Raw genomic sequence first — 23,720 nt, 5'->3', positions numbered from 1 at the left:
ACTTCAATAAATAAGTCACAGGAAGTTAGCCATAGGTCCATGGTCATCAAAATACCACCCTAGCAACTAATTCATTATTATATTCTAGCAGAAAATTGAGCGATGTTTTTTTATCACTCACACATTATATTTGCTGGAGTATCTTGACAGGGTCAGATGAAGTATTTTCAATGCCATTTACTGTTAAAATGTGGTTTATATTTACTTTTTCATGTTAAAGATAATAATATACCTTTACGATCAGAAGTAACTAACTATATTAACAGGCTTTGTAAGGTGGATAGCCTTTTTTGTTAAAAAAGAAATAATTCTTGGTTTTTAAAAGACAGCCCTGCAATTCATCGTGTCTTGTCATTCAGGCAGTATGCCTCTGTGCTTCCATGGTTGTGTACAGGTTTGCATCTGCATCATGTGTGCTGATAAGATAGTCAAATGCTACAGGATTGTGATCTGTAAACATCTGAATCAAGGGCGCCACTGCTACATCCCCTGATTGCTCATGCAATAGAGTGAAGCAAAATGGAACAAAAAATCTCTTTGGAGCTCTGTTTGCAATGCCCAGAGTTTAATAAATTAGCTGGGAAGTTTAAAAGAAGCAAGACAGTTTGATTCAAGTTATAATTATTTTCCTTGTATAACTTCTGCCATTCTCAGAGGTTGGTTTTTGCCCTAGAAAGGCCTCTACTTCTTCCAGCTTCCTGCAAATTATTACTCTGTGCACGACCTTGTCAGGCAGCCACATCGAGTATTTCATTGTCTTTAGGAAAGCTCTGTTTTAATTCATCCAAATAATTATCACAAAAGTGGTGCAAAAAAAAAAAAGAAAATAAAATCCCTGTGTCTGATGCTGTATTACCACAGACTTTGAAGTGATTTGCAAGACATACAAAGTGGATGTAAGATAGTGTTAAAATACAGTAATTTCCACTCAAGTAATTCATAGAACAAAAGCTCAAGGCAACAGGGCCACACATATTTGTAAGTCAATCATAAAACGATGTACTGCATCTCAAAAAGGACATCTGAAATTCCCCCAAAGACATGACTGCAGTTCTTGATACATTCTTATGTTGACATGGAATTTGCCACCATCTTCCTACTTCTGAACATTTGCCTGAAATGTACAGAATCATGTGTATCAAGAGCTTTTTATCTTTTCTCTTCAGCTGATAGTTGTCTCTTCCTTTGTGATAGAAAGTGATACCCAAGGATCCTTAACTACTCTCGAGGGACAAGTGCTGCAGTGATGCTCTGTTTGGATACATTGCTCCCAGAGAATTAAAATGATGTCAAATTCAGCCACTTTTCCTAAGTTCAGTTTAGAACATTAGGCAAAGTTTAATGGCAAAAATCCCCCCAACCTCTTAACATGCCAAAAGGTTCATCTCTTCATTTGAAAATGAAAATTTAAGAGGAAGCATTGCTCCCTGAGGAGCAATTCAGCTGTATGAATGCTGGTACGTGATGAGATTGGCATGTGTTTTTCTTTTCCTGTTTTCTTTTAAGAAAAGAAACCATAAACAATACATGAATCTAACATATATGAGATATAGATCAAATGCTTTCCTTTGTTTTGCCATTACGACACAACACTCAAGCTGTGTTTCATTTAGTGAGTTTAGGTCAGTAACATAACTATGGAATAAGGGTCAGGGCACCTGTCAGGTCCTGGACTCCGGGTCATTACTGACCATCTTGTGCTAGTGGAGATATACCACCATTAACACCAAAGCTGATCAAAGATAATTCCTGTAGGTCTCTATGACCTGCTGACACCTTTGAACTACAGAACAAATGTGCTATTAGAACATGGAAGCCACCATGAGAGGAGACTATGGTGAGACTCAATTCCTTATACAACCCTTGCAACACTGCATGCAGTACTTTAAAGTATAAAGGTCTTTGGGTCCTGTTTACCTTGCACAGGTCTTGCTACTGAAAAAAACTCCCACTTCACCCTCAGATCAGAATTATGGTTTTCATACAACTTAAAAGTAGTACAGAACAGGCTTCCCAGGAAACTGGTGGAATCACCACCCCTGGAAGTGTTCAGACAACTCGTATGAGGCGCTTAGTAAAATGGTTTAGTGGTGGATTTGGCAGTGATGGTGTAAAGGTTGGACTTGGTTATCATAAAGGTCTTTTCGAACCTAGTTGGTTTTATAATTCTATGTTTCTATGACTTTAAGAGGCAACTTTTCCTCCTGAAATAACAGACCTGTCTTAAGAACCCTAGATTTACCCAGGTTAAATTAACTGGGGTAGAAAAAAATGCTTTAATCATTGTCATGTCAGGTTCATTTAATTTTCATTTTAATTTCTGTGTTCAAAATTAGATGAATAATCTTCTTTATGAACATTTATATTGCACTGTAAGTCTGATGGCGTATATCTTTACAGAAGTGCTCAATGTATTATACTTAATTTTGTTCTTCTGGTTTAGGAGAGAATTTATATTCTTACACACAGTTGTCTAACTTAGTTTTATATATATATTTCAGTCATTTCTGTTCTTATACATACTTCAGGGTAGAGCAGTTCACACCATCTACCTGGACTTGTGCAAAGTCTTTGACACTGTCCCACATGACATCCTTGTCTCTAACTTGGAGAGACATCAATTTGATGGATGGACCACTTGGTGGATAAAGAACTGGCTGGAAGGCCGCACACAAAGAATTGTGGTCAGTGGCTCAGTGTCCAGCTGGAGACCAGTAATGAGTGGTGTCCCTCAGATATCGGTGTTGGGACCAATCTTGTTCAACATCTTTGTTGGTGACATGGACAGTGGGATTGAGTGCGCCCTCAGCAAGTTTGCTGATGACACCAAGCTGTGTGGTTCAGATGATACACTGGAGGGAAGGAATGCCATCCAGAGGGACCTTGACACCCTTGTGAGGTGGGCTGTTGCCAACCTCATGAAGTTTAACCATGGTAAGTGCAAGGTCCTACACCTGGGTGGGAGCAATCCCAGACACAGCTACAGGCTGGGCAGAGAAGAGATTCAGAGCAGCCCTGTGGAGCAGGACTTGAGGGTGCTGGTCGATGAGAAAATGAACATGAGCCGGCCCCAGTGTGCGCTTGCAGCCCAGAAAGCCAACCATATCCTGGGCTGCATCAAAAGGTTTGTGACCAGCAGGTTGAAGGAGGTGATCCCGCCCCTCTACTCTGTTCTCGTGAGACCTCACCTGGAGTATTGTGTGCAGTTCTGGTGTCCTCAACATAAAAAGGACATGGAACTGTTGGAACAAGTCCAGAGGAGGCCCACGAAGATGATCAGGGGACTGCAGCACCTCCTGTATGAAGACAGGCTGAGAAAGTTGGGGCTGTTCAGCCTGGAGAAGAGAAGGCTGCGTGGAGACCTCCTAGCAGCCTTCCAGTATCTGAAGCGGGCCTAGAAGGATGCTGGGGAGAGACTCTTCATTAGGGACTGTAGTGACAGGACAAGGTGTAAGGGGAAGTTTAGATTGGATATAAGGAGGAAATTCTTTCCTGTAAGGGTGGTGAGGCACTGGAATGGTTTCCCCAAGGAAGCTGTGAAAGTTCCATCCCTGGCAGAGTTCAAGGCCAGGTTGGATGGAGCCTTGTGAGACATGGTTTAGTGTCAGGTGTCCCTGTCCATGGCAGGGGGGTTGGAACTAGATGATCTTAAGGTCCTTTACAACACTAACTATTACATGATTCTATGATTCTATGATTTACCTTCTCTGGTTTTAGTAAAAAAAAAATAAAGAGTGTAATTTTCAATTGATCCTAAATTATTAGTGTTAAGGAGCAAAATCTCATTTGGTAATAAAGTAAACCCCAAAGTTACATTTCTTCCCTTCAGGTTTTAAGCCCTGATAAGAAAGATAAATGACATGTGAGGAAAAACCTATTAATTACATATTCCTCATGAAAACTACCAATTGCCTCTTTAAGGTCCTGGGGCACGTATTGATTGAAGAGTCTCCCAGTGCCAGACATTTCAAGGAAGCAAAATGTCATACTCTTAAGTCTCGCAGCCACATATCCCCAGTGTTCTTATGTGCTCAAATTTGTTTTCCTTGTAAATCAGCAAGATCATACTTCGTTTAGTTACATAAACATAAACAAAATTAACAACTGTGTAATACGTGACTGTACTCACATGAGAGATTAAGCCTGTAAAAGTCTTATATTTAATCCATTGCTTGGCCTGAATGTATAAAGCATTCTAACACTGAAAGGGAACACAATGTTTCTTATGGGTCACATCCTTTAATGCTTAATGGACTTCTGGACACATCTGGACCTCCTCGCTTAGTAAGAGCTTATGATAGCTTGTGAAGTGGACTCAAAGGTCAAAACCCTTTCACTTCTGCGATATTTGTGAAGCTGTCTATATCAAGAGAATACCAAACATCTGTCAGTCAAAACTTTTTCATTTTATATGGGTAAAAGGATGCAGTTTTACTTTGTGGATATTAGAACAGAAGTCAGAACATGTGGGCATTCAGTTTCTGCCTAAGTGCGCTTCATCACAGCCCAACAATTTCTGAAACTCCACAGGGATTATAAAATATAAGAAATGAAGGGCCTGTTAAACACCACAGTTCTTATAAATTCTTATCTTGTCAGTTTGTCAAATCTTCAACTTGAAGGGATGATATGAGCACGAAAAAGCATTCTAACAGCATACAGAGATGATCAGTGCCCTTAAAAAGAGACGTGAGCCTTTTAGTCATTCAGTATTGTTACCTTCGCCTTTGAAGGATGGATAAGAAAAAGCTAAAGGTTACAATGTGAAATTAAGATTAAAAGCACTTTTCCTGTAGAGAGGAGCACATCTGACACCCATTTAAAGATAATGATAGCAGTCTATTAAGGGCAGGTGATACAAAGGGACAAGGGAAAATGCATCTAAATAAAAAATATTGGTCATAAGCTTAAAGGACTTAAACACACATCAGGTCACTAACTGATAAACAATAAAATGTTTAGTGCCATTTATCACACAACTGAACAGATATACATAAAAAGAAGAACATTCTTCCCCTGAAATGGTACATCAAAAGTATGCTTTTAACCAGGAACAGCCCAACAGAGGGAAAATGAGAAACTCTTTTGATTCCCTCTTGACATTGCAGAGATAATGTCATCACCTCTTAAGACAGTGAAGGCTGAGACTGAAGTCACTTTAATTAAATATAAAAGTAATCAAAAGGAAGAAAGGGAGTTTGGGAAGTAACTTGTGCTTCATGCTGAGGTCTGAGTGGCAACTCCATCCAGCTGAACTGATACGTCTTAAATGACCTACAAAACTGTAAAAACCTATAAAACTCATGCAGCATTCTCAACCAATTCGGTCACTGCGATGTGTAAAACTCATGAGTTTTTTAATTTTCCCTCATTCAGGCTGTGCTAAGAAGATAAGATACAAATACAGATTTCTGACAGACTGCAGTTCACAGAACAGATTCTCAGCTTTTATACATGGTTGCATCTTGTTAAACTCCACAGAGACGTGCAGATTTAGAGAAGCTGAGTATCTTGTTCGTCAAGCAAGTAATGCCGTTGTATCTGTAGAAAGGAACAGTTTATTTCAGGACTAGAAAAGGAAGCTATTTTATGCAAGATTGCACTAGCCTTGCAGAGTTTGGTTTGCAACAAAATTTGCACACAGAAGCTGGATTGGGTTCACCTACTTGAAACTCGTAAATAAGATCTTGTTCAACAGATGTGACCAAATTTCCTCAACAAGCCATAGGAGAACTTTTTTGGCTCAAATATCTTCCACAGTCTTTATGCCTGCTGGCACAGGAGCCACTTATGTATGTTGGATGAATGCTTCATACGGGGAGAATTTAGAACTTCGATCACTTTCTTTTCATGCTAAAAGAAAGTGATGATTTGCTTGATCTTTGATATAAATGTGGCCAGTTTTAATGCCACCCAGCAGACACCAATAATATGCACACACGGTAACATGTACAAACATGTGTGCATATACATGCAGCCATATATGCCAGCCAATCCATTAAAGCGCTTTTGAATAACTTATTTCATGTGAACTTTCTAAAATCCCACATCTACTTTGGATGTAACCCACTTGGAAATTCAAATGAAAAGCAGAATGGGGAATGTTTCAGTTGGTATTGAACAGTCTTGGGTTACTGAAACACACACTGCCAGTAAAACTGTTGATGGTCTCTCACGATAACTTACTACACAATTTCACCATCTTTACTTGTCTGGTAATGCCTCTGGAAAGCTAGTCACAATCATCACCTTAATTAAAAAATGTCCAAAATTAAACTGACAGAACCATCAGCCTAAGTCTGTCTTCTGTCAGACCTGCTGTAATATATTCTGAAGCTACCCTATATCCAACATACTATCTTATCTCACTATGTGGCTGCTACAGAAAAATGTTTCTTCTTTGTGTTAAGGAGCATCAGAGGATTTTCATACATAGTAAATGCCTCTTATAGAGGGACATTTTTCAGCCCTCAGTGTTTCAAAAAAACCCCGTATAATTTCTAGACTGGTAATATATGTAAACTGCTTAATGGAACCAGTCAGTAATTCTTGCTTTGGTGTCAATTCCACTCCTTTGATCAGCACCCCTTCAAGGTGGAAAACAGCTGGTGGAGAACAGGTTACTGCTCTATCCAGAGAAACAAATACTTGGAGAACTTATGACTTCTGCTCATATGTATTTGACTGAATCGCTGAAATGAGTTTAGAATTCAGAATGGAGAAGAAATGGCTAATGCCCACTTGTTAAAATTTTAATTCTGCAAATCAGAACAAAATAAAGAAAAGTTGAAAATAATTCACTGCTAAAAAAGTGATGCAAACAAAATTTGACTCAGGGGTCACTGTCTGTTAGCTGTTTCTCTGGCTTCAGACTCTGATCATTTAAAGTTGCACCTCTATCCATTGCACTCAAACATTTCACATTGAAGACACGGGATAAATCATTATGTTGGTTCTTAGATTCCTCTTACTTTTTTTGTCACCTGCCCAGGCCAGACCAGTGCAATTCTAGGCAATGCTCTTATGAGCATCTCCTCTGAAAAAAAAAAAAGAAAAAAGAAAAAAGACTTCATTGAAAGCTTTTACACTTGCCTGAAGCACACAGTGATCTCTATACATTTATTGCACAGGTGGTCCTAAGCAGAAAATGTTTGCCATGTTAGTCTAGATATACCCAAGTGGAATGCATGTCCTGGTGAGTCATGGAAGTGGGCTACAAGAAAATAATTCTCCACTTCACCACATTCTCAAAAACGCAGGGTCCTCGTCCTTCCTCCTTCCCTTTCCTCGGGAAGATGAAATGTATCAAGGGGGAAATATTTCGCTGGGAATGAAGAGATTCAGCAGGATTTGACAGAAGGACCAAGCTTTTTTGCATGCTCCCAGTAAACCTGCCACCACTATTCCTCCTTGTCTACTCCTTCCCTCATCAAAGGATGTGTAGAATTTGAAGATGCCTATGGAAAAGCATGGAAGGAAAAAAGAGAGCACAGGAAAAGACTTTGAAAATCAGTGTGTCTTGGGTCACGCTGCTGAGGAACTAAACCTGGCACCCTAGACCTGAATCATAGGTCTGATGTATTTTCTACATGCATACCACTGAATAGTGTCACAGCCTCTGCTCTTTTGAGGGTAGCACGGCAGTATTCCTTCCAAGAATAAATAACAATAATCCATCACAGATCAATTCTGTTTCTATCTAAAATATTGCTCACAGAAGATGGGTAGAGCAAATATTAATACTCTTTAAAATAATAAAAAATATTTATTCCCAAGTTCCTAATGCACCAGTACATGCTTTATAACGATCATTAATCTGTTCTTTCAGACAGTTCTTCTTATGGGTATACAAGGTACCTAAGTCACTCAGTCTCCAAAACGTCTTTGGTACTTTTGAAAAGGTTTCTCATATAAACCAAGTCATATTTTTTTCCTGAAATTTATGAGGTCCTCTGAAATGATGAACATTGAAATGCCTTTGATATTATCATTGTCTCTCACAGTAATAATTATAATTAGCTCTTTTCTAATATCCTCTTTTGGCTTTAGTACAGCTAAGGCTATAAAACAGACTTGAAATTTATCCCAGGCACTATTGGGAGCTCTTTTGTATTTTAAGTCAATACCTAAATATAATCAGCTTTTTTAATGCAAATTAAAAGTCTGTATGAAGTCAAAGGACTTTTATGGTGTTCTCCAAAGATATTAGACTCATTCTTGAGAAGTAACCTTGACTAGATGCCTAGACATTCTGTGAAAAGCATAGTAAAATGTTTCAAGTTTTCCTTCTTTCCTCCCCTCATTTCATCCCTTTATTTCTCTCTTACTCCTTTCCATGCACACAGAATCCTCCTTTCCAAGGGACCTGAGCCTCTCCCACATTCTCGCCTCTCCAAACCCTCACTTTTCTCCTTTTCGTTTCTAAATACTTCATATGCATCATTCACAGGCACTTTCCTTCTGCAGTCAGAAATTGTTTTCAAAGACATCTGCCTGTGGCTTCCTAATAAACAAGCTCATATTAAATTGTCTGATATTTGCTTCTTGAAAGCAAGTATTCCATCTCCACCACTCCTTGCTGAAGACTGTCTTGTCTTCTTGTATTTTTGAACTGTTACTTTCATTTAGCTTTGAAGATTTGGCCTTTTGTTGGTCATCCAGGTGTCAGCAGGAGTTCCAAAGGGTTCAGTCATTGCCCACTACTCTTTACCTTCTGCATACGATCATTGAGCAGCAGCATTCAAAGCACCTCAATTCTGAGGAGTATCCTTTTTCTTCTGTGTGGAACTTTCACTTCTGATACAGATGTAAACTTCATCTTGTGTTTCTGTCATATTTTATCACAGGACCATATGAAAATCCACATGGGAGGACACCAGGAGGCATTTAGTCCAAACTCCTACTCAAAGTAGGATCAGCTCTGATCAGATCTGTCTGCTCAGGGCTTTATACAGCTGCATCTTAAAAACCTTTGTGGAAGGAGACTGCAACCTCTTCAGGAAGCCTGATATAATTCTGGACAGTTCCTGTGATTCTTAGTCTACTCACTATGAAAAAATCTGTGTTTTTTCTTGTCATCAAGTTACATCACATTTGCACAGACACTCAGAGGCAGAATTCTTCATGTAGAAACTAATTTATTTGGACTTTGACATAGGGTCATACACAGGGCATAGGATATTGTGGCTGTCCGACAGCAAAAGGAGTCTCCACTGCAAGGGTTCTCACAGCAGCATCTTCAGCTGGATAGAATGAGACTCCCTGATATGCTGTTCTGCTCAATTAATATAATCTAGCTGGCCTGCGGTCATACGTGACCACTTCAGCACATGTGTAATAAATCATTATTGATTGTCTCAACTATATACAAAACATCTCTGAAATACCTTACCAAAGAGCTGTCCTACACGACCATTTCTGCATCTGTTGAAACATTTTCTATTGACTATTTGCACGTCTTGTCCACATAAATTTGATTGATTCTGCAGCAAGAATCTCTGTGACACTCCACCCACAACATTAATCAATAGATCTAAGTAAATAAATTGGACTCGACACACCAGGAGCTGCCCAGTAGGATCTCTAGGGCTGCCTGAAATTTCCACCTGGAGAGCTCTTGCAACAATCAATAAAATACTTAATTTTCAAGGTGTTTGTGGTTTCAAGACAGTCACCCAGGGTATTTTAATTCTCTGTTGGAGAGTGATGATGACTGAGCTTAATTCTTGACTTTCATAAGATGGGAGAGTAATAAAGTCCAGGGAGTCTTTTGCTGTCACTGGTACATATATCAGTCATTTCAGTAAATCATGTATTCCTCCAGACACTAAGTGGAAGTCTCTAGCTGGAATTCAAATAAGCATATTAGTTTACCATAGCACAATCATATTGACACAAGCATAGAAATGGATTTACGTTGGGTATTTTTTGGTTACTGTATTTAAGTGTGTATAAAGACATTGCATTCATTCATGCAGTATGGACAGGTCTGGTTTGTTCTCAGTTTGTACATATTTGTTATTAACGTATTCTTGTTTCTTGTTTCTGGTGTGTTTGTTCTATTTTATTAACTCTGCTAAGACACAGTAGATGCCTGATTATTATTATTATTATTAAAAAAAACCCAAAACAACAAACTCAACCAACCACAAAATCAAACCAAACCAAATAAAAACCTTCTCTTTTTCTGTCTTTGTATCAATACCTTATTCTTGGAATAAGACTGAATGAAAATACTCTGACGTTACCTCATTAATGTAGATTCAGAAATGTTTGTCTAAGTCCTGCTTTCAGTTGCCGTGGTATGAGACAGCAAGGCTAGTCATTTAATCACATTCAGAATACACTTAAAGCTCAGAATTTATGAATCTGAGATTGTCAACAGAGGGAGAGTATATGGCCCAAAGAATGTATTAGAAAACTTTTGCACAAAATAAAACTTCAAGTCCCCTGGAGCTTGGGTATTTGAGATGAAATGACAATAAGTGAAAGAAATGACAATGAACATAATTTTCTCCATGAAAACCACTGAGAAGTCTTGGTCATAGTACTTCGCTTGAAAGCTGCATTGGAAAAAGTTCATAAAGTTAAATTTCCAAATAATTCAATCACTATTTGGTCAAACAGTTCAGAAAAACCGCTCGTAATACTGTAAATCATACTTTTTTCTATTTTGTGTGTATGTGTGATTTCTAATGAAGAAGATTCTTACACATTGTAAAAATGGAATATTCATAAAATATGACCTGACTGACTGGAAGCTTTACATTGACTTCCATCTGAAGACCACAATCTAGTTTGAGAATGAGTATACAAATGCGCACAGAAAAACAGATGTTCCAACCCATTAACTATGTGCATGAATTATATTTTTATAATGCAAAACAACTTCAAAATGTTTGCTTTTCTATATGCTTTGGGTAAGGCAAAAGCAGCCAAAAAACTTACAGAAGCACCTCAATAAAAACATAATGGTAAATGGATATACTCTATATAAGGACATATATATGTGCTATAAGATAAGAACAAAAGTCTACCCAGTCTGGAATCCTGTGGCTGATATTAGCCAATACAAATGCTCTGGGGATATAGGAGAAGGATAAGCACATAATGATTTTCCTGGAGTATTTTTCCACCTTCCCACATTTCACAATTCAGAGATATCTTGGAATAAATGTGATATTTTTCTATTTAGATAGATCCCCAGATGCAGCAGAAATACCCCATTCCCTGCTAAATAAAAAGGATGAGCAGGTAAAAACCAATCAGCCAATGAGCAGTGTTGGGAGTACAAGATCATCTTTGTTATTTTTTGTTCCTGGTAATTTAGATAATATTACAAGTACAAATCTTGTCTTTGTGGCCCTATTGAGTCTAATAGTAGGTAGGGAAAGGAGCAGCTCTGAAGTTTGGGAATTAATATCATTGTGCTTGGCGATACAGCATTTGAATGTGTTTCATGCTTTTGTGTCAATATTCACATGTACTTGTCAGGGGATGCATGAATAGGTTTGGGGCACCTAATATTCAGGGCACCTAATGTTCACACCCCTTTCCAACAGAACACAGCCTGCCAGTGGCAAGTTATGCTGGTTTAAAAGCCAGACTTGGACTAGAAGGGGCATGCATATTACTTTCAAAATACCTTTAAATCTTCTGGAATCCAAAATATCACATTGATCATTTCATGATTTCTGGAAGTGGAAGAGCTGCTGGTGTCCCTTTGGGGTCTTCCATCCATAACAGTATTTCTGTTGCCTGAACAGGACTTCAGGAGTCTGTCTCCCTCCTTCCTATTACTTTTGTTTAACTAATATAGCTAACAAAATCTGATCTGTTTAAACAAGGTGTTTTTATGTGAACATTACTGATTTGGATTACTTGAATCTAGTTTAAATATTCTGAGTCAATTTATACCTAAAAGAAATAAAACCACTATGGACTGGGATACTCACATACAGATGTGTTTCACATCTAACTCTATAGCTTGGGTTAAGCTAATTTTGGACCTTATACTGTATTATGCAACTCCACAGACCATCAGAACCTAAATACAATATTTTCTGGGGTTGCATTTACTTCATCAGCTGTTTCTTCTTAAGGATTGAGCACTAAGCAGAGGGATTTGTGGGGAAAAAAAAGAAAAAAGAGCTAGGAAACTATTTTCATGTTAGCAACAACAAAAAACATGCTTGGAGTCTACAAATGTTCAGATCCAGAAGCTGGTGAAATCAGTGGGAAAATGCTTATTGACATTAAAATTTTGGACCACATCCAGCAGACCAAATCTTCAGAAATGATAATGAATTTTGTGGTGACTAACACTTTCCAACATTACATTTTTTTTCTTACTTGAAAAAAAGTAAAATACTTACTTAAAATAGTAAGAATAGTAGTTCTTTTAGGATATTTTGCAGAGCTAAGCATCAAAAGGGTCTATAATAGCCAGATTTAGGCTGTTGAAAGGGAACTTTTTTGAGGTATTTAAAGTGGTTTTTTGCAAGCCAATGTCTTGTAATCTCCCATTTGGGACAGTATTATGACACTCTAGTAAAGAAGATTTTTTACACACAGACTGTCAAAGGAAGCTTCTATTCTTACAAACATCGTATGTTCAATCTCAGCGAAATTCTTGCGAGATGGAAATTATTGATGCAATCTATTGCCCCCCTCCCTCACCCCAAATTGAGAAAATTACGTATCTTTAATTAAAGATGTGTCAAAATATTGTCCATCCATGCACTGCTGTATGAGTGATTCTTAGAGACTTTATTGAGACAAAACACAGAGCTAGTGAATGCAAAATGTATTTGTACCTGAATGTATGTACAGAAGCATACAAAGTGCCTTTTGAGAGCAAACGAGATGTGAACCTTTTGTCTTTGGCTTTAAAAGGAGCAGGGTTGGGTCTTGATAAAGTGTGAGGGAGATCGCATCAGGCTCATATTCCTCATGCATTAACAATTATGGAAACAGAAAAGAACAGGGTGGGCAGCCTGATCTACACCAAGAAGGCCAGTGCCAGGGAGAAACTGCACATCATTGCCCTCCACAGCTTCCTGAGGAGGGGAATGTATCCCATCCCATTTGATTCCATTCAATTCCATTCTATTGCATTCTCTTCGGGTCTGTTCTGTTTCCTGATAGACATTATTTGTTCTCCTCATAGACTTTTTTTCTGGTCTTCTCATAGACCTTCGGTTCCACTGGTTTTTTTCCCTTCCTCACACTATGTGGGTTGATCCAGAAGGTACTAGGGAGAAAGGAAGGGTGGATATTCTTCTTCACCAAACTTATCATCAACGTATCAAATTCTATCTATTCCTCAGTGTGCAATACATTTTTATTTATATTATGATTCCTTAGCATTTAAGGAAATAGATTATTTTGTTAGAAACAAGACAATTTCCCACCCTTAAAATCTGGGAAAGATGATAAAAAGTGCCGTCTTGGATTCAGGAAGAAATTCAGCAAATTCACTTTTTAAAATAAAATAAAACTTCATTCTCATACTAAATTTTTCATAACATCTCTTATTCTTTGAGGTCTGTCAAGAATCAAGACAACAGTAGTTCAGCAGATGAACTATGTGATGATTAGATCCTATGATTAGTTTATAGCCAAATAAGTCACTTGATTTTCGTGGTAGTCACGTTCTGAAGCCTCTTTACAAAGTCTTGCTACCTCCCACCTTGTGTACATTAGACCCAGCTCCAAGAGGAACAGCAGAATGGAGAGAATATCGCATGTATTCAAATACCTCCTGTTCTTGTTCCAAAACCTCCTCTCTCACCAGGCAAGCCCATGAGAACTCATTAACAGAAAGCCTAATTCTCAACTCTCTCTGTCAGCTTGATCCCACTCAGTCCATGGAGTTACTCCAGAGCAAAACTGACGCAACAGTGTGAAGAGAAAACCCTTTTTCATCATTCACATCTTATATCTTTTAATAAAAAAGTGTATGTTCCTTCTGTATTCCTTTAAGAAATTTGTATTTGCTGGGAATGAGACTTGGGGTTTACACTATGACTGCACTATTATTCTTTCTCCTTCTTGTTTTTTTTCCTAACCAAAGGTAAGCTGAAATTGAATACTGAACTCTTCTATTGCAATCATAGAAGTCAATTCTACTTTTCATCCTTGATGCTTGGCTGGGAAAGGGTCCCAAAATCACGACCATCTACCAGCATTAGTGAAGACAACCAGAGACATTTGTGCACACTGGCAGTGGTATTCTTTTTTGACCATTCAGAACTCTTTATGTCAGCACCCGGAATAGTTCTGCTCCCATTAGGCAGTGACCAAGTGGTGTAAACTGAGTTTAAGCAGAATCCAGTTTTGCCCTGGCACAGGCAAATTCTGGAATTAGGATGCATTTCTTCTCAAGGGGATCTCAGAAATCTTCTTACCTCTCATTCCAGACTAGAGCCAGCTGTATTTGTGTGCAGATAACCTAAGCTGTCTTGGGGAAAGTGGTAGGCTATGGTCTCAGTGCTTGCCTTTTCTCAGTTCTCTGGAGCATCTGCTGGCAAGAACTGGTAAAATGTGGAGATTCCTTAGTTTTATTTATTGTTAATGTTTATGTTAACTCAGTTGTTTCAGCAGATTGCAACAGATGTGAAACTCCACCAGAGATGTTCCTTGAATAATTGCCTCCTGCTGCAGTCTACTCAGAGTAGAGAATGTGACTGGGTCAAGGCATTGGAGTTTGTTAAGGTGAGATAAATGCAATGATAAATAATGTATGCGTCTAACATGTTGCAAAATGATGTAAAAGAAAATTGATTCCAGAGGCAGTTTTTATTATTCCCAAGTCTGTAACCTGTCGTCTTTGCTGTGAGTCAGATGCCAAATTACAACTAAAATCCTGTTCTGAAAATGAAATCTTTAGTCATGCTAATTTTAATTTTGAATTTATTTGTTTGCATTTTACAACTCTTACTATTATCCTGGAAGCCAGCTCTGCCTCATGAATTTTAAGACAGCTCTACCTCATGAATTTTAAGACACACAAACCCCTATTTTCCTATTTTAGTACAGCAGATGCAAATGATGATGCCATAGACTTATTTCAAGTGCATCTCAGGAAGACCGCAGATAATGACTGAGGAAATTTGGGCTATTGGGAAGGCCTGCAGAAAGCAGAGGACTTGGGGCAGGGATCTAGAGACCTTTAGTAGATGCAATATATAGGCTATTGTCCTGGGTTCAGCAGTAGCAATCATTTTTCTTAGTAGCTGGTGCAGTGCTGTGGTGTTGACTTTCAGCCTGGGAACAGCACTGATAACACCGATGTTTTTAGTTGCTGCTCAGTAATGTTTACTCTGACCAATTCCTTCTGAGTCTCATGCTCTGCCAGAGAGGAGGGGAAGCCAGGAGGAAGCAGAGACAGGACACCTGACCCAAACTAGCCAAAGAGGTATTCTATACCCCAGCACGTCATGCCCAATATAGAAACCGGGGGCAGTTGCCAGGAAGGGCTAGATCACTGCTCAGGTTGGGCTGGGTATCGGTTGGTGGGTGGTGAGCAGTTGTATTCTCTTCCCTTGCTATTTCCCTTATCATTATTATTATTATTGGTGGTAGCAGTAGTAGTTTTGTGTTATACCTTAGTTACTGGACTGTTCTCGTCTCAACCCATGGGAGTTACATTCTTTTGATTCTCCTCCCCATCCCTCCGGGAGTGCGGAGCAGGAAGAAAGAAGGAGGGGAAATGAGTGAGTGGCTGCCTGATTCTGAGTTACTGGCTGGGCTTAAACCATGACAGTGCCATAGAAAACTAGGTTTCATCGGTTCTACTGAAATGGCTTGTTTTTACAAGAAAATATATCCATGTAAGTGATGAAGTCCAATGATTGCTCAGGTTCAACACTTGTGCTGTTTTCAACTGGGAGCATGCACACTTACTGTGTGTCAGACCTGAAGACAGTACCGTTCTGCCAGCTTTAGCACTGTCTAGCTCAAATGCTCCTCTTATACCTCAGGTCTTGGATCTGGTCCTGGGCTTCTAATGCTTAAGCTTCAAAATGACTTCAAGGCACTTTCCCAGCCAAAACCACTAAACAACTCACTTTCCCCTTAAAGAAATTACTTCAGAGTGAAATATGACTTTTTTCACAGCAGGAATCAGTTCTAAACAATATTTTATTAGAGGAAATGAAACATACCAGGTGGAGCTGCAACGGGAATTTTAAATTGGCAAAATTAATCAAACTCCAAATTTGGCAGGTCATTGGAGTTAATATAACTAGGCTTTTCAGAAATTGCCCACTAGTGAATATTGTGCAAGAATGTTAATTTCCAAATGGGAGAAAAAGCCCAAAACATTTAAATGCCATCTGTTACATGCTATATCCCCCTCCACCCAAAGAGGTTACAGTAGTGCATTCCATAACAAGTGACTGGACATGAACAAAAAGCATAGGTTAATCTTTTGCTCTAAAAATTCACTAGCTCGATGCAGACGTCTGCCTGGAGCAACTGCAAAAGTGGGTTGAGATGACCTTGATGTATATACCACTAAGAATAAAGAAAATCATTTGAGAATAAATATATAAGACTAAACTGCTAAAGCTATGTGCTTTATGTTCAGCTGAAATTTGTTGAAAGTATTTTCAAACCAGCTTGGCTAACATCTAATTTTAACAGCAGAAGCTCTGCTAATTAGTTCAGTATTCAGCAACTCAGCTTACAGACACACTTTTCCCATTGACATAGATACAAGACGCACAGACCAGTTTATGAGAAGGCGAGTTATCTGGGGAACAAAAAATAACTGGTATCACAGCACACAGCACAGCTATTGATCTGGCAGCTGATAGTTTTGCATCTCTAACAGGATATTTCTAATAACCTAAATAAACAACAGCTGAAAATACTTACGATTGTACAAATGAAAACAGAGGAAGAGAAGACAAGGACAACATTCACTGAATCATTCGCAATATGAAATGAATGAAAAACTAAGAGTTTATATAAAGTTAAATGGGAGAGATTATAGCAACCTTTTATTGAGCTGAATGCAAGATTTTACATATATATATCTACTGTACAGTATCTTTTCAAATGATCCTCAACTTTCTAACTGGCATTGGGATGTCCTGGGATCCAGCAGTTTGTAAACAAGTGAAATAAGCAGTAAAGTGTTGCTTTAAAAACCTCACTCCCTCAGTAAGGGACATGCTTATCACAAAACCAGCAAAGGAGATAATACCATTTGCTCATGTATGGCATTCTGAAGATATATTATACTCATTTTCACTCAGGGACAAATGCATGTATAAAAAAACCCCATGCAAGATCTTGAGTTCCTGGACTAGACAAATTGCTCAAAGCTGGGCAGCACTGAAATGTCCAAACCAAAAACTCCGATGAAGGAATTCATTCACATTTACCACCCACTGCAGGATGATTTACATCAACATGTACATGTCCATCTTACCCTGGAGGTTACCAGGCACCTGAATTTCCAATTTGACACGTGTCCAGGGTCACATCAGTGCCCAAATCTGGGTGTCAACCTCCCACCCAGCTGAGAAGAGAACTGGAGGCTCAGTGGAGCATTACTGAGTTCCTCAAGGGACTCTGCAAAGATTTTCTTTATCTAAAATTGTAGTTTCAGCTTCTTCCCTTTAAAACAGACATGGAGGATGCATTTGCCTCTACAGCTCTGTTTTGGAAGTGGTGTGCCAGGGGCTGCAGTCAGTGGTGGGAGTGTTACCTGCCCTTCCCAATAATGCTGTTCAGGAGCTAATTCAAAACATTTGGCTATTGTGGAGGCACAGAGAACAATAACTCTGTAGCACAGCAATTAGTGCAGTCCCATGGGATAACAGACATTACACAACTGATATAGTTACCTATCAGCTTTTCCCTAGGTCTGAGTGGATTTAGAGGATCTCACGTTTCCAGCCACTAGCCTCCCTTATTCTTGGTAAATGGACTAACATCACTGAAGAAATGTCACCAGGGGCTGGTGTGCTCTAAGGCCAAATATTTTATTAAGGAATACCATGCATCTGGAAATCTACAGATGTCCAGGGCTTGTGTGTAGTGTTACTAGCAAAATGTGTGGTTTTGGAAAACGTCTGGCTCAGTAATACTGTCCTGCAAGTCACAACATACAATGGGAATTATATTTACTCTGCGGGGACTTTGCATTCACTGTACAGTAGACTCAAGGGCTTATTTTTATATAGGTTTATGTATTTGCTTAGATGGATGTCTGCATTTTGACAGTGAGTACTCCTCTGTGTCTCCAACTTTGCATGTGGAAAAGCTTCACAAAGCAAGAGCTAGTTTTGGTGCTTTGGATAAAATAATATGGACTTCTCAAGACAACCGAGATGCTAGTTGCTGCAATCATAAAGTAATAATACATTAATACAGCCTAAGAATCAAAACTCATTTAAGAGTCTCATGCAGGCATACATTTCTCTTATAGATTGGAATTACCTACATTTTTACTGCATGCATTTCCAGAATTAAGTGTAAGACCTTCAGCCAGAAAAAAAAAAACACCTGTGCCTTGCTGTTTTCCATATCATGTAATTCTATATCAATGAGTTTCTTCATTAATATAGAAAATAAATTGCAACAAAACCTCCCGCTATTTTCATTATCGCTTGCATATGCAGTAAATTGTATACGAGTCATAAAATAGTTCTTGATTCAATGGTCTAATGTTCTGGTATTTAGAAGAGGACATTTTCTGAGAGTACTGTTGCAGTACATTGCTACAGTAAAATATGAACCCTTTTTATGAGGTTACATTACAGATCATTTGGATCTTTTTGTAAAACCTCTCCTGGCAAATGCTTCCCATCATATTGATTTTTGAAGAATACTTGAGATATTCATGGTCTCATCATAGCTTATTAACATACAGTAATTAAAAAAATGCATCAAGTTTTGGACCTTTTTTCTATCAATATGAATTAACTCCTGGCTATGCTAGAATGACTGAGACAGAAGACAGTTTTATTTTGCCTTTTGCTGGGAATCTTGCTCACAAACTTTGAACTACATATGTGTGTTTTCATGAAGACAAAAAACAATCAAAATTCTCAGGGTTTCTAGGCTCAAAACTTCATCAGAAACATGAAGGGGGTATTCATATTTTTAAAAGCAAAAGTGGGAGAGGAAGGATGGTAGAAAAAACACAGTATGTAGGCACTTACATCTAATATATGCAAGCATGTAAGTACTGCAAGTCATACTTATGTGCATCAAAAAAGAGTACAAATGGGTTAGGGAGCTCATTTCTTCCCATGCCCTTAAATACTGTTCTTCGCAACACACTGTAATACTCAGTCCCCATTAGAAATCTGCTGTCAGCAACAGCCTTAAGGCTTTTGTCCTTCAAGTTGTTGAATTGGAAAATACAGCAGATACAATACAGCCAGCCCCTCAGGTTTGATAGTTCCGAACATACTGTATGCATACAAATGTTAACAGCTAACATAGAAAAATGGTAAATTTCTTAAAGAATTCACTGGTGTAGAATGTGTTCACAGATCACAACTGATGCATTCATGATGAAGGGAAGACTCTTCTAAGGAATAAACTTGAGATGAAGGTTTAGACAGAAAATATCAGATCCAGTGGAGATGATCTAATCCAGTACCTTGTGGTACTCATTCAGAGTTCTTGTCTGATATGATTTTAAGAGCCTGTAAAGAGATTTTGACGTCGTCTTCTATGACCTTAAATAGATCACTTTCACAATGATTATAAAGTGTTTCCTGAAATTTAATTAAAATTCCTCCATGCCAAAAGTTAATTCACTTTCCTACTTACTTCAGGCATGTAGAAAAACAGCTTAGTCCCCTTTATTATAACCTTTGACAAATCACAGTACCATTATTATGATTTCCCCTTTATATCTCTTTCTTATACCAAACAAAACTGATCCCTTTATGAGTTTGGTTTTGATAGTTCTAATATTACTTTAATTACTATCATTAGTAATTGTGAGACTATTATTTTTGTCTCACTTAGATTCCTTTTAATAATGCTTGGAAGAGAAAAGTTTATTTGATGTCTAAATATTGAAAGTAGATTTTTTCCAAGCGGCCACAATATGTTCAACTACCAGAAAAACTTTCTATTACAATTTTATAGTGGCTAGTATATTAAGCAATGGTGGGACTTGTTTCAAGTATGAAAATGGTGAAACCTATCAACCTGCCCACCCCAACAAATAATGTCAATTCCATGGCCCAGGGAGAAGCTAACCCCATCCTGCCAATACAGAATAGTTAGCAATAAAATTGCATAACCATGAAAAATAACATGATTTTATTTAATAATTTCAGGGGATTTTTTTACAGTATTCTAAATTCGAAATGGAAGAAGAAAGAATTTGTATTAATTTGTATGTCAGTCAACAGTAGAAGAAACCTCATGATTGTGTGAAAAAAGATATTTGTAAATGTTTCCATTTTGTCATTTTAAATTAAATTTGTGAATATCTGATGGATTTTTGTAATGTAAGGAAACAAAATTGTAAGGAAACAAAAGCTTTTTCCTTCAGGGCTTATACCACAATTTGCTGTATATTCACTATTTTGAGCTAGTATTTTCTATCACTTCAATCAGACTATATAATTCAGTCTTTTCAATCTATATAATGGGATTCAAAATCCCAGTAAACTTTAAGGACAAAACAATATACAACCTCCAGGGAAAAATATGTTTATTTATATGCCTTTAATATATGCTTCTATATGCTAGCTTCTTTACTACAACTTAGCCTGAAGGAATTTTGCCTGTCATCTCATACACTAGGAGGGTGAAGGATGATATTCTCAAAGACTTAGATGTGTATTACAGTCAAATTTCCTTTAAACTTTTTCTCCAGTGTCCCAAAGAAAGTCTATTGTACTGATCAAATCACCTGGTTGACATAGATGTGAAGTGCCTTTCAAGAACAAGTTACTAGGCTTCTGGTAAGAATTCCTACAGGAAATTTTATGCCTCGCATGTTACAGAAGAAATCAGACTACATGGTCGTTGTGGTATGATCTGTACAAAAAAAATCATGAATCTGTGAGTGTACCCCAAAATACGTGCCAGAGAAAGTAAAATAAATATATGGATAAATCAAGAAAAATTTCAAAAGGGAATATGTTTTAGGTTTGGGTTTTTTCTGGAAAATGCTATTTCTTTCTACAGAAACAGTTATTTGTGGTTTGCTTAAAATAAGTTACCCCCATCCTCTGTAGGCTAAACATTTTTCAGCATTTTCTGGAAAGAAAGGGGAAAAACTGAAAATACCTGATGCACCAAAAGTCAAAAGATCACTTGAAATTAATTGTCAGTGTAATGATTTCAAATAAACATTTTAAAAATATATGATGCCATAAAAAAAAAAAGTGGGACCTGAAGCACTGATTTGGATTTTCACTTTAGCTTGAAAAATAACAACAAAATTATTCAAAAAGTGATCTGAAAGGAATGTTAACAAAATATTCTGGCAATGTATGAAATGGTGCAATTCAGTAGACAAATCTGGAATGTCTGAAACCATGAAGTGTGCAAGTGTCAACCTGTGAATACATCTGAGGTGGAAAAGACTGAATTAATGATGGAGCAGAGAGAAATCATTAAATCAAAAGGTCATAATTTGGGGTCATAAGAGAGATGTTGTAGAATCTATTCTGAATTTGAGTGCAAAAATACATTTTAGTAGGTACCATGTAAGAATACAATAAACGGTTGCTACAAATTAATTCAGAGCTGGTCATAATTACCGCCTTCATTAAACTGTGCAAATCCAGCTGGAGTGATGCAGAAGAAGGGTCAGTTAATACCAAATCTTTACATTACCTGAATTAATTGAAAATGTCTAGCACTGTAAAAATAAGGGGACAAATAGGAAAAAGAGGTTCTTTGGGCTTCAGAATCAAAATAAATTTCTATGAAGTGCAGTTGTTTACTGAAGCATAGCTATAAAGATTACTGTGTTTGGATAGATGGTTGCAAACAGAAATTTCCAGTAGAAAGGATTTGATTCAGGATGGTGCTGATGTTCCTAAAAAAGCTGGATAAAACCCATAATGGGGACCCTCAAAAGGGATACAAAGGTCCAGTCACAGAAGTACAATGCTTAAACTTGAGTTCAGCATCAATAGGTCACTTGAGACCTTGATAGTTCTGTTATCGTGTTGTGCTTTACAGACACAGTAAATTTCCCTGTAAGAAAATTGCTATGCAAATGAGCCTATAGCTGAAAGGCAATCCCTTCAAAAACATCAGGCAAAGCAAAAGGAAGGATACTTGAAATAAATGCACAGCTCACCAAGGCCTTTAAAATGGTTGGTAATAAAATAAATTACATGCTCCATTCATCATTACATTTTCTAGAAATCATCAGTGATGTTCTTTAACATTAAAAAAATGCAATAAATAATCTTTACAGGATGCAGATGACAGCAAGTAGGTTTTCCAAATACAGTTTGCACGCATAAAAGTAATCAACCTACACTAACAAGTGTGTGAGGCAACGAATGGCCTATATGCTTTGCTGCTGCTACTGTGTTCTCTCATCTTTAATGTGGTGTTTACCCTTGTTCTGGGGTTCTCCCAGGTATGACTCTTGTCTTTGTTTTATTTGAATTAATGGTTTCTGTGATGATGTAAAAAAAAGACTCCTGGCTAATTCTGTAGTGGAACACAAGAGTAGAAGCACAAGCAATTGTAGTTCCATGTGTAAAGGTCAAAGTTAAATACATAAAAAAAAACAACACACACACAAAAAAAAAACCCAACAAAAAAAACTAAAAAGCAAGTCAGAAAGAAGCAATTCACATCATACAGCCTGGAGCAGCTCAAAGTCAAAAGCGCTGAGACTATCCAAGAGAATAATTATGTAGGAAAGGATTTCACAGCTAACAGAGCCAACAAAAATAGAAAAATATTTTATTGAAACAAATTATTGACAGAGTAGTTATCAAAGGTTCATTGTGGAAATGAAAAGGTTTATTTAGTTTATTATAACAGGGTTATTAAGGGTTTGTTATAGAAACCTTCCAATATCTGAAGGGGGCCTGCAAGGATGTCAGACAGGGACTCTTCATCAGGGACAACAGGACAAGGGGCAATGAGTTCAAACTTGAACAGGGGAAGTTCAGGTTAGATATATGGAAGAAGTTCTTTACTGTGAAGGTTGTGAGGCACTGGAATGGGTGCCCAAAGAAGTGGTAAACGCTCCATCCATGGCAGTGTTCAAGACCAGGTCAGGCAGAGCCTTGGGCAACATGGTCTAGTGTGAGATATCCCAGCCTGTGGCAGAGGGGATGGAACTGGATGATCTTTCGAACCCAAACCATTCTATGATTCTATTGCATGGGGTTTTGAAAAAGTCTGTTGTGCATTGAAACTAATTTGTATTTTCAAGAACAACTTGAATAATTTGCTAATGACACCTTCCTGGATAGAACTGCAAGTATGTTCACCTAGAGTTTAAACAGTCTTGATAATTCAGGAGATTACCTGAAGCAGCATGAGGCTGACATGCAAGACAGCAACAAGAGCAAGATATTGAATATTAGACAGGAGTAATCAGATACAAAAATATAGGAAGAAGGCAACTAATTAAGGAGTAGTTCTGGAGGGGTGTATGTCTTAGAGAGGATTACAAACTGAATCTGAATTAATCCAGCACTTTCATTGAAAAAAAAAAGAAAAGACAAATATCATCTAGTAGCAACAAGCAGGAA

This window comes from Neopsephotus bourkii, unplaced genomic scaffold (assembly GCF_033783945.1).
Source record: "Neopsephotus bourkii isolate Nb327-2 ecotype Australia unplaced genomic scaffold, CSIRO-AGI_Nbou_v1 NB_1328, whole genome shotgun sequence".
In the NCBI taxonomy this organism is placed as follows: domain Eukaryota; kingdom Metazoa; phylum Chordata; class Aves; order Psittaciformes; family Psittacidae; genus Neopsephotus; species Neopsephotus bourkii.
Note: the sequence above shows the minus strand (reverse complement) of the source record.